This window comes from Anomaloglossus baeobatrachus, chromosome 8 (assembly GCF_048569485.1).
Source record: "Anomaloglossus baeobatrachus isolate aAnoBae1 chromosome 8, aAnoBae1.hap1, whole genome shotgun sequence".
Lineage (NCBI taxonomy): Eukaryota > Metazoa > Chordata > Amphibia > Anura > Aromobatidae > Anomaloglossus > Anomaloglossus baeobatrachus.
In genome coordinates, this window is record NC_134360.1 from 70,473,380 (window position 1) to 70,485,754 (window position 12,375).

Genomic DNA, 12,375 nt, shown 5'->3' on the forward strand with positions numbered 1-12,375 from the left:
CCAGAATGGCAATAACAAAATTGTATATATTTTTTTATTTAAGTGGTGGAAAAATTATCTAAATTTCCCCCCCAAAAAAATTTGGTTTGTGTCAACATTTTCTGTAACCTATAATTATTTATTTCTCTATTTATTAAGCTGTTTCAGGGATTGTTTTTTTGCATGGAGAACTAACAATTTGTGGTACTGTCACGCTAAGTACGGGGAAGTACTAAGCAAGTTACAAAAGGTAAGAAGGGAAGGGGACCCCTGCGTCTAGGGAAGGGAGAGATAGTGACCCCTTACCACCCTTACTGCTAGTCCCTGGGGTCCCTCACCACCCTAGATAGGTTCTGCACCTATGGGCTGAGCTGGATACCTGACTCTAGCTATCTCTAATGCTGGAATCAAAATAGGGAACAGGTGGGATCAGCTCTTCTTCAACCCCACTAAACGCTAAAGGAACACACAAGGAGGACACACAGGGGAAAAATGCATGAACTACTTATCCAGGGATGACACAGGCAGAAGTTCAGCAAAGGTACAGCAACGATACCACAGAGGAGTTCAAGCAAGACACCTGCTTGCAACCAGAGCTAGTATGAACTCTATAATATCAACAGCACCAGTCCAGGGAAGATCAGAGTATTTAAGCACAAGGGGAATAGGGAATACTGATAATCAGCAGCTGACAGAAGTTAGCTTCCCTGGGTCCTAAGGGGAAAACATGAAAATGCATCAGGAAAGCTACTTAGTACAATGAATACTAACAGCAGGAACAATAGAAAGTCAGGGAGCATTTTTTGCAGCTAAACGATGTAACCTTCTACAGCTAGAAATCACATGACTGTCTTTCACCCGTGACACACCCATGACAGGTACATGCAACATTTTGATCCTTTTTTTTAATTTGTTTAGATAGATGTAGTAATAGATCAGACTTTTACACAATTGCACATGGTACCAATTATGTTTTCTTATCTTGAAAAGTGGTGTGATTTGATATTTAGATACACTTCTCAGTATTGAAACTGCAACACCAAGAAGTTATGGAATAATGGAGATCACAGGATGGATAGTCATTTTAATGATATGCAAATGATAAAATAATGGAAACACAATTTTCAAAGCATCTCAGTTTATTCAGTGTAGAGTGCGAGCACCACTGCAAAAATAGATTATTAATGGTTGTCTGAGAAATGTACTTGGGCAAATCATCAAGATCCACTGTTGGCAGTTTCTTTTGCGACTTCTGACCATTGGACAATGATGCCCCAGATGGGCTTGATCGGAGACAAGTCCGAAGACGCTGCAGGTTATGATAGTACATTTAGGGAACACAGGCTTCTCACAGTAACATGAGCAACATGTGGCCTGACATTGTGATGTTGAAAAATGGCTCTAAGGACGCTTTTCAGAAATGGCTTTACCACTTCTTCTATGACCAAATCAATGTAACACTAAACTGTTGATGTACCAAGAATGAATGATAGAGGGGTTAATTCAACTAATGTACATTATACAGTCCCACACGCCATAATCCTGATAACAGATCCTATGTGACATTTCCTTTTAAAGCCCTTTTCATGGTAATATGGTCTCCATATCAATCTCCAGCTATTATTGTGTCCAAGACAAAGCTGGGACTCCTTGCTAAGAGGATAGACCTCAATTCCAGCCTCCATTGCCACTTGTGCTGCATGATGATAGTCTTTGAGAGCGATGGTATTAGGTCAATTGAACACCACTATGTTTTTGTTTTATAGTGTCCTGCTACACTGATGTACCTGAATGAGAGGTGTCTGGGTGATATTCATTAAGAGGACATGTTGTGCTATGGTAGCTAGGGACAACCTGGTGCTGGCTGGGGTAACAAGGAATGTTGATTCCAATTTCATACACCTCCATGCCAGTAGAAGTAGACTAGAGAGCGCCCATAAATTAGGGAAGGTTTGGTGCCATAGAACAGATGCTGTTGATCTTTGATCTTCAGGACTAATTATTGTCCCTTTGTAGAATAGACAGACAGGGACTTTAAGGTTGGGTAGCTGAAGTGTGATGACAAATTGAGCACTGATGATCTCAAAGTTCAGTTCTGCTGTCCTACCAAGTTGGGCATGGTGAGCGAGTCATGGAGAAGAGTGTGACCAAGTAGGGGTCTGCGGAGGTTAAAGTTTTATGGTTACCTAAGACGCCACTCACATCAGCGATATTTTGCCGGAAAGCCAGATCCTGCACAAATGCGTTTCAGTTCCATTCATTTACAATGGAAGCGCGGCAAGATGCGGTTACATGCGGATGTGTATGATGCACGCACTCAAAAACACAATTAAAAATGCGCAAGTAAACTAAAGCCTGCTTTACATGTTACGATTTCGCATACGATATCGTATGCGATCGTAACCGCCCCCATCGTATGTGCGGCTTGTTCAATTTGTTGAATGTGCCGCAGAAACGATTAACCCCCGTCACACGTACTTACCTTCCATACAACCTCGATGTGGGCGGCATACGTCCACTTCCTGGAGTGGGAGGGATGTTCGGCGTCACATCGACGTCACGCGGCAGCCGGCCAATAGAAGCGGAGGGGCGGAGATGAGCGGGACGTAAACATCCCACCCACCTCTTTCCTTCTGCATTGCCGGCTGGAGCCACGGGAGGAAGGTAATATCTGTTTAATATTCCCGGGGTGTCACACACTGCGATGTGTGCTGCCTCTGGAACATTGAACAACCCAACGTGCAATTCTTCAGGATTCAACGACGTGCATGCGATGAACATTTTAACGTTCAATCGCAATCGCACGTACCTGTCACACACTACAATGTACCTTATGATGCCGGATGTCCGTCACTTACAACGTGACCCCGCTGACACATCATAAGATATATAGTAGCGTGTAAAGCGGGCTTAATGTGCGGAGATGGTGCACAAATTCTACAGCGTCAAAATCTCAATGGATACAGATCGCGGGAACGTAGCCTTACAGTAAAAAGGCACAATGGTGGGTATTACTATAAAGAGACACAATGGTGGGCATAATTACAATAATGAAGCATGTGGGGGTATCATTATTATTATGATGAACAGGAGGGAGTTATTATTATTATAAGATGGAGTCTCATGGAAACACTGTTACTATGTAGAGGCGAATCTAGGTTTTCCGGCACCCGGGGGCAAGAATTTAGTTTGGCGCCCCTCCCATTTCCATGCGGTTTGAGTAGTCATTATGTTACCACTGATTCACATGCGATTTGCACACTTATTCACATGCCGATGAGTTGCTCTTCTTAATTTTTTCAATTTTCAGGGACAACTACAGCTCCTTCTTCATTGAGAGAGGCAGAAAAGCTAGTTGTCATGTGACCGTAAGTAAAAAAAAATAGCATATACAGTAATTTGAGTGATCATGTGATGACTGCTGGAACAGCAAGCAGAGCTGAATCCTGACAGTGAGTATATTACACACTGTTAGGATTGGGTATGCTACAATGCTTGATTTTATATTTAAATGGCTTGTTCAGGTTTGTGATGAAAGTCTGTAGTCATTCTAGGTTACTGCAGACTTCTGAAATCTCACAGTGCGCTTACTGCACACTTTCCAGATTCTGCTGTGCCAGTGGCAAGTGGAGCCGACCGAGTAGACAGTCATATGAGTGCAAGTATGCAATTTGCATACTTCCAGTCACATTCCAAACACACATGTCCAGCTTCACTCAATTCACTTGTATTGTGTGAGGCCACGCATGTCTAGTCAGCACATGACCGTAAATATGTAAATTGCATAAGTACGGTTTCATGAACTCCCGCTCTCACTGCCGTCACCAGAGAATCCTTACAGTGTGCAATGCACACATTGTGAGAATTCAGAAGTCTGCAGAGCTCCCTGATGTTCCTAGATTGTTTTTTTTCACCCCGTGTGGTGATCATATGCCTAGCCATGTCTTAACCTGATCACAACCATGGCTATTGAGCCGGACAGCGAGAACACTAGTCCCGCTCTAACATAAAGACACAAATGGTAAAAACAGACAAGGGAAAAGGAATCTGCATCCACTTAACATGCAACCCAAAGAACAGGTGGGTATAAAAAAGAGAATGAAAAGCAAATAAATCAAAATGGAGAAAATGAAGTGGAAGACACCAAACAAACTTCCATCCAGCAATCTTCAGGTCAAAGTCAAAAGTGATTTCTTTTTCGACGACTCACACCTCCAAGCCAGACCCACTGAATAGCAAGAAATGCCAAAAGTGACTAACCTGTTTGCATATTTCGCCTACCACCAGATCCTGATGCGCATTTTGGTATGGATGTCTTCATTAGGGGCTGAAGGAGTCGGTGCCGAAACAAGCGTCGGGACCTGGCACCATGTACCAGTGCTCCACACTAGTATAATGTTTACATTGGCTGCAGAGTTCACTGGCTGTATTTTGCATGTGACCACTGCAGGCAATCACTAGCCTCAGAGGTCTTCTGTTGTACACTGCGACCAGTCACTGACTGCAGTGGTCACTAAGGGTATATGGGACATGATGTCTGCTGTCACAGTAACCAAAAACAAGAGGGGAGCATCAAGAATGAAGCACTGGAACATAGGTGAGTAAGGGGGTGAGTTTACCTGTGTTATAGTGGATAGTCATCGGCATCTGGCATTGCTGGACCCTGTAAACCGCTTACTGATCAGGCAGGGTTACTGATAAAGCAATCTGTATAAATATATAAATATTGAGAAAACTATTTTGCTATGCTCTTCATGCATGCCTCCTGCCAAGGCACTAAACCTGAGCCTGAGAATATGGACAGAAATTACTCCAAAAAAGTCTTTTTGTTTGTAAAATGCAATGGTTTTCAAGGGATTTTCTACCATTATGTCTGCTGTTTCACAGGAAAAAATAGCTTGACCTGCTTTATATATAGCGTTTTGCTGAAGTTTAGGCTGGTTTCAGATATATCCTTTGCATTAAGTCCACTTTACACCCTGTGACATCGCTAGCATCGGCTAGCGATGTCACGTACTATCGCACCCGCCCCCGTCGGTGGCACGATTTGTGGTGATCACTGCCGTAGCGAATATTATTGCTACAGCATCGTCACACGCACATACCTTTGCAGCGACGTCGCTGTGACTGGCGAACCGCCTCCTTTCTGAGGGGGCGGTTCGTTCAGCGTCACAGCGACGTCACAGTAGCGTCACTGAACCGCCGCCCAATAGAAAAGGAGGGGAGGAGATGAGCCGGATCATGCCGCCCACCTCCTTCCTTCCTTATTGCCGGCGGATGCAGGTAAGGAGATGTTTGTTGTTCCAGCGGCGTCACACATAGCGATGTGTGCTGACGCAGGAACGACAAACAACATCGTTACTGCAGCCGCAACGATAATTGGGAAGAGGGGGTGATGTCACCGATGAGCGATTTTGAACGTTTTTGTGACGATTCAAAATCGCTCATAGGTGTCAGACACAACGACATCCCTAAAGCGGCCGGATGTGCGTCACAAATTCCGTGACCCCAACGAGATCGCTTTAGCGATCTTGTAGCGTGTAAAGCCACCTTAAGGCTTATATTTTGAGCCTGATTCAAATCAATAACTGATGGTAAAACTGAAGCAAAAATCAGTTACCATCTTGCATATTAAACATTAACTTGCGCTGGTCTGCTGCAGTAAAAATGACAATACAAAAATGTAATTTTAATTACAATAAAATAATAATTTTATTACATTATTCCCAGAAACCAGCTGTGAGTCAGAAATGCATCCGGGAAGCTTTCCAATGCAGTTCCCTTTCAGTTTCAGCACTTTTCCATCCATTGCAGCATTTTTACAGTCCTCCCAGACCTACTTCCAAGGTCCTCTAGAAAATTATTCGAGTTTTCCATTGAATTGCATTAGGTTCAGTATTCGGTTTGAATACACAAATAATAAAAATTATTCAGCACAAAGAATCTGAACCTGAATTTTTAACTATTTGCCCATCAATAATAATAAATAAATGTCATTATTGTTTAATTATTTTTTAATTAATTAAAAAAAATAATTTATTAATGTTTAATTATTTCCAAATGAGTCATAAGACTGTAAGGTATGACAATTCTGATTAAATGGTCACTGTTTGTTCAAACAAGTTAGTCTGTCCTTTAATAGATAATGCGCTAAATAGAAATTCTGCACTGTATTGAAAATTATTTGGACTTGCCTCCAAAAAATTGCTTTAAAATGTCAAGCACAAGAGTCTCCCTTCTGTCAAACATGCTGTCCATTGCCTATTGTGAAGTGTGGCGCCCCTGACCTGGTCAGGCACCACTGAGTACTGCACCCATGCTGGGGACAGTACAATACAGGTAATCCAGAAGGCTGACCGGGGTGTGGAACACAGGCGCATAGTGATCAGGTCTCACACATGTACCCATGAGAGGACCCCTGGGGATCCCAGGAGGGGGCAAAGCCTATACCTCCACTGGAATAGTGGCAGGGGGTTAAAAAGCCTCCATCTCCTCTCAAGGGGTGTGGTGGAGAGTCTGGTTGCTAGGTGGCGTAGGCAAGAACAGGAGAGGAGGAGCAGTGAGTCGGTTAGAGCAGAGAACTCCAGAGGGCTCAGTGAGGAGCAGACCTGTGGGGCTGATGCTGTCTAACAGCGCCCGCGCAGTGACTACAGACGGGGGAGAACGGTCAACTAGAAGTGCTGCCTGAAAGCCAGCTTCAGCTAGAGAGTGCACGGAGTGGGAAGTAAGGAGACTTCTAGAGAGCACCAGGCCCAACCGGGCGGCAGATCCCGAAGCGAGGATAGATTCACCTTTCCCTGCTAAACCTGCCGGTGTGGGGCTCTTACAGCCCACACCACAACAACCAAAAGCCGCAGCCACGTAACCGCAAGTAGGGCCCATAGGTCACAGGAGGCAAGAGGCTGGAGTGGCCTGGCCCGGGGAACAAGCACACGGCAAAACAAGAAGGGGAGAGAGGCTTGGAGCATCTTCCCTGGGTGACCCCCATAGGGACTCAAAGTCGGGGTCACCCCAAACCACCAAGGGCTAAGGAAGGCGAGTTTGTAGTCACCCTCATACAGTCAGCCGGAAGGATACCTGGTTCCCACCTGGTTCATCCCAGCTACGCCCGGGTTACTCACCCTGCCACCTGAAGTGAGTAAAAACCCTGAAAGACACTCTGCCTGTGTGTGGTCATTCTGCGACTTGTGGTACTACAGCTTTACAAAGGGCCCTGGGGCTTGCCTCACTCTCAGGAGGCTACTACACCCGACTGCACCCACCATCAGCCCCAGGTGCCTCCTAATCTGCAGTGGCGGTCCCCTCTGACCGCAAATCTGAGAGTGGCGTCACGATCAAAACTGAAGATTCCCTACCTGTGACCAGATCCAGCCGAGTGGAGTCCCTGAAGGTAATGCACCGACACAACACCTGTGGGGCTTCACATGAAGTATAATCTGTCTCTAATGGCAGAGATGCTGAGACGGATGACAAGAGGAGGGGATCTGAGAACAGACCCTACAAAAATTTTAGACCCTAAAAAACTGGTGCAAAAGACTTGATAAATTCCAGTGTTGAAATAAATTAGTTTCTTGTTCTTTGATGTTTCCTGCTAAACTACAGTATAGAAAATGATAAAGGTTGTTATGGGAAACAAACTATTTTTAGGCTGGGGTGCCCAATAAACATACATAAACAATAAACATGGGTCTCCCCAGTCTGAGAATACCAGCCCCCAAGAACCATGAGATTATTCCTATCCCAAAGCGATTATTGGCAGAAAAAGTACTCAAAAAAGGTAGGTGGTGTTCTGTCAGAGTTGCGAGTTATTGTGTTTGCGAAATGTAAAACTTGATTAAGTCTCATCGCTTTTGGAGGGGGGTTATAATTTTGGGGTATTTTATTACCAAGGTCCAGAATGTGTTGTAACGTAGTAATCCCTTTGAGTTTCCACCAGACAAAAGCCCGATGTTCTAGTCCTGAGGGGAACATTGGATTGTTTAATAACGATGTTAGAGGGTAGGGGTTGGATTGAATTTTATACTGTTGCCTGAGATTTTTCCATAGAGTGGTAAGTGAAGGAGGCTGTAATAGATTACAGGGAGTGAACCTAGATTCCATAGGAGTCCTGCTAATGTGTAGATAGTCAGAAATGAGTTTTCAAGTTTAACCCATCTAGGTCTATTATATGGTGCCGAGATTATCGCCATTTGGGCTAGTTCACTACCTTGTAGTAGAAAGCGAAATTTGGCAAGAACAAACCCCCCAATTTTTTATGATGGAACATAGTTTTTGGTCTTATTCTCTGTCTCCGTCCTTGCCAAATATACCGTATTTTTCAGATTATAAAATGCACTTTTCCACCCAAAAATTTGAAAGGAAAGTGAGGGGTGCGTCTTATAATCTGAATGTAGCTTACCGGGGTGGTGAAGAGGGGTCTCAAGAGGCCGGGGGACTGCTGAGTCGGGTGTGCAGGGGCTTCGGTGGCTGTGCAGGGGCTGCGGCGGCTGTGCGGTGTCTGCAGCTGCAGTGCGGCGGCTGTGTGGTGTCTGCGCGGTGTGACCTGCGCCTGGGGCTGCTGTGTGGGTCTCCGGCGGCTAGACTGGCGCGACACTGCGGGTCAGGCAGTGAGGACTTCAAATAATGCCGCCAGGAGTCGGCAGCCTGAGCCTCCGCCGCAGCTCCAGCCTCCGCCGTAGCCCCAGCCTCCACCTTTGCATAGCACAGCCTACAAGTTTCTGGAACACCCACCACCCCTGCCTCCTGCCCCCTCTGGTAAGACACCACCAGATTACAACACGGACCCCATTTTTTTTTCACCTTTTTTTGCTCTGAATTTGGGGTGCATCTTATAATCCGTTGCGTCTCATAAAACATAAAAAATGGTAATCGTAATGAACTTGTGTATATCAGGAAATGTTTTTGTGTTTATATAAATGGGTAAGAACTGGAAAAGATATAAAAATCTGGGTAGAGTAGTTGTCGGGGGCAGGGGCCAGTTCCCCGTCGCGGGGGCTGCTCGGGGAGATCGCGCTCGGATCCGGTGCCTTCTCCTCGGTGGCTCGAGTGGAGCCGGACCCAGGGCTCGAGCAGCGCTCCTCGCCCACGAGTGAAAAGGGGAATTGGATTTGTGGGATATATAGAGTTCGTGACGCCACCCACGGGTTGTGGTGATGGTGGGCATCACCGCTGCTGGTGACGGGGTTCCCGGGAGTGATGGCGGGGAGCAGCTAGGTGTTGACCCCTCCGTGGGTAGGGGCTGTACGTCCCGGGGCCCGGTAGGAGGGAGGGAGGCTTCCTTAGGATGGGTTTGCAGGGTGCAGTGTTGCGGTGCAGCGCAGTGCCAGATGGCACGGGTGTACTCACTCAGACACAGATGGACAGAGTCTCTAGTAAACCAAATGGCTGGATGGACGGGGCCCGCAGCCGGCTGCAGTGTTCTCCCTGGATGAGTTGATGGTGGCTGTCGTTCCCCTTCACCTGTGTTTTGTATCTTGACTCCAAAGCCTGGGCACCGGTAGTCCACTCCCCGGCGTATACGTGTCGGAGCAGCTCGTTTGCCCGCAGACGCTGGCCCTTTGGATCTCTTGCCCTTGGCGGTGGCGCTTATCCGGAACGGTTGGGCTGTTGCCTTCAATCGGGACTTGGGTGGGAATGAACCCCTGAGGTCCAGACTGCAATCAGGAAATTTGACTAAAGGTCGGCTTCAAGCCTAGTCGGGGTCTGAGTACCCTGCCTGGTGCTTGGCTCCAATCGGCTCCCCGGTTCGGTACCGGCGGGCCACCGCCCGACCCCGGTCCTACGGTTCTGCTGACCGTCACCAACTCCTGCAGACGGCCACCACCGTCTGCTTACCTTGCTGGAAGTGCCTGGGCTCCCACCCAGACACCAACAGTTTCACTCCTCACTCTCTACTGACCACCACTGGACTGACTCCAGGCCTGTGAACTCCTCGGTGGGCGGGGTCAACCACCTGGCTCCGCCCCACCTGGTGTAGACATCAGCCCTGGAGGGTGGCAACAAGGATTTAATGTGTGACTGGTGTGACCTATCCAGGAAAGGGGGAGTATGATGTTGTGTCTGTGACGACCTGGCTAAGACCAGCCGGGATTGGGAAATTGGGGCTTATTTGTTGAGGTCTTTCACAAATCTCTGTATGAGTGGTGAATAATTCCATTTTATAGAGAGTAGATTTATTGGGGGTTAAATTATTACCTAAATAGGTGAGGAAGTGCTCTCTTTTCTCAAACCGAAATTGCTCTGTAATAAGGGACAGATCATGTTCTGACATATTAAGAAACCATGCTTCGGATTTGTCCACATTAACTTTTAGCCCTGATATTGACTCGAATGTTTGGAGAAGGGAGAAAAAGTTAGGTAGAGATGTTGTTGGCTGCGTAATGGAGATAACAGATCGTCTGCAAATACGCTTGTTTTATATGTATCTGTGGAGTTATGAAATCCCTTAATATCCGGGTTGTTCCTAATAGCGTTGGTGAAGGGTTCCATTGCTAAAACATATAGGGCTGGGGATAGGGGACATCCAGTGAGTCCTGCCGATCCCAGATATCTGCAAGTTCGCCTATCACTAAAAACCATACAATTTGGATGTATTCACATTGCAGAATGGTGCTAGGAAAAATCCATTTGCTTGGCACAAAAACAAACCTAATTGATTCACTTCATGCAGGCAGCAGGTTGCAGAAACTTTCCTGTTCAACAGGCTTCTCCATTTATCAGAATCCTAATATACTATATTCAGTATATAGACGGAAGTAAGCTCCTTTATTAGCTTAATTATATGCCAGCTTTTATATCACCAATTGATTGCACTATACATTATTATTAAGTGACATACAGGTTGCCCTTAAAGAGCCCTTACAGTGTTATGTAAATGAAGCTAAATCACTGTATAATGAAATGTTTTGCAATGTTCAAACTTAATTCAATTTCCCATCATTTGCAAGATTGCTGAGATAAATTTTACGAGCGAGAATATCCTTGTTTAAAACTAGAGGATAAAAAAATCCTCTAACAGTATATTCACCGAAAAGCCTGGAAGAAATCTAATATGCAAATTGCTTAAGCTGGTGTCACACACAGCGACAACGACAACGACGTCGCTGCTACGTCACCATTTTCTGTGACGTTGCAGCGACGTCCCGTCGCTGTCGCTGTGTGTGACATCCAGCAACGACCTGGCCCCTGCTGTGAGGTCGCCGGTCGTTGCTGAATGTCCAGCTTCATTTTTTGGTCGTCACTCTCCCGCTGTGACACACACATCGCTGTGTGTGACAGCGAGAGAGCGACGAAATGAAGCGAGCAGGAGCCGGCGTCTGGCAGCTGCGGTCAGCTGTAACCAGCGTAAACATCGGGTAACCAAGGGAAGACCTTTCCCTGGTTACCCGATATTTACCTTCGTTACCAGCCTCCGCCCTTGCTGCCAGTGCCGGCTCCTGCTCTGTGCACATGTGGCTGCAGTACACATCGGGTAATTAACCCGATGTGTACTGTACCTAGGAGAGCAAGGAGCCAGCGCTAAGCAGTGTGCGCGGCTCCCTGCTCTCTGCACTGTGACATGTAGCTGCAGTACACATCGGGTTAATTAACCCGATGTGTACTGTACCTAGGAGAGCAAGGAGCCAGTGCTAAGCGCGGCTTCCTGCTCTCTGCACATGTAGCACAGCGACGTTATGATCGCTGCTGCGTCGCTGTGTTTGACAGCTAAGCAGCGATCATAACAGCGACTTACAAGGTCACTGTTACGTCACAGAAAATGGTGACGTAACAGCGACGTTGTTGTCGCTGTCGCTTAGTGTGAACCCAGCTTTAGTTGCAAAGGAATATATGATGATATGATATGATAAATGATAAGTACGTGTTACGACTGAGCCCTTCCACTCACACGAGAATGAACAGACCCAGGGAGATGTTAACGACAGGTCCCTATACAGACTAGGAGTGTAGCACCCAGGGATATGGGGTACTCGGTCCCGGGCAGTAACAAATGGGAATGCCACTCTGGTGGCCATTGCCTGATTCCATGCCCTGGGCCCCTTTTGTAATGGGGGGTATTTACAGGGGAGTTAAGAGTTTTTGTCATGTGACGCCACCTGCGGGTTGCGGTTAAGGATGGAGAACCACCGCTGCTGAATGTGGGTACTCCCAGGGCTGGTGGTAGTAGCAGCTGTGATGGTAGGCCCTCCGCAGGTATGGCTGTGCCTGGAAGATGTAACGGGGCAATAACGGAGACCACACCAGGTTGTCTTTAACAGTCTCTACTCACTGTGGACCCAGGGGTTGCTGGTTCAGGTCCCTTGGAGGACCAGTGCCAATGTAGTGACCCAGGTTGCTCTGTCCTCGACACTCTCAGTTGATTGGGTCCCCATAGCGTGGAGCATTTGGGGGCCCCAACTG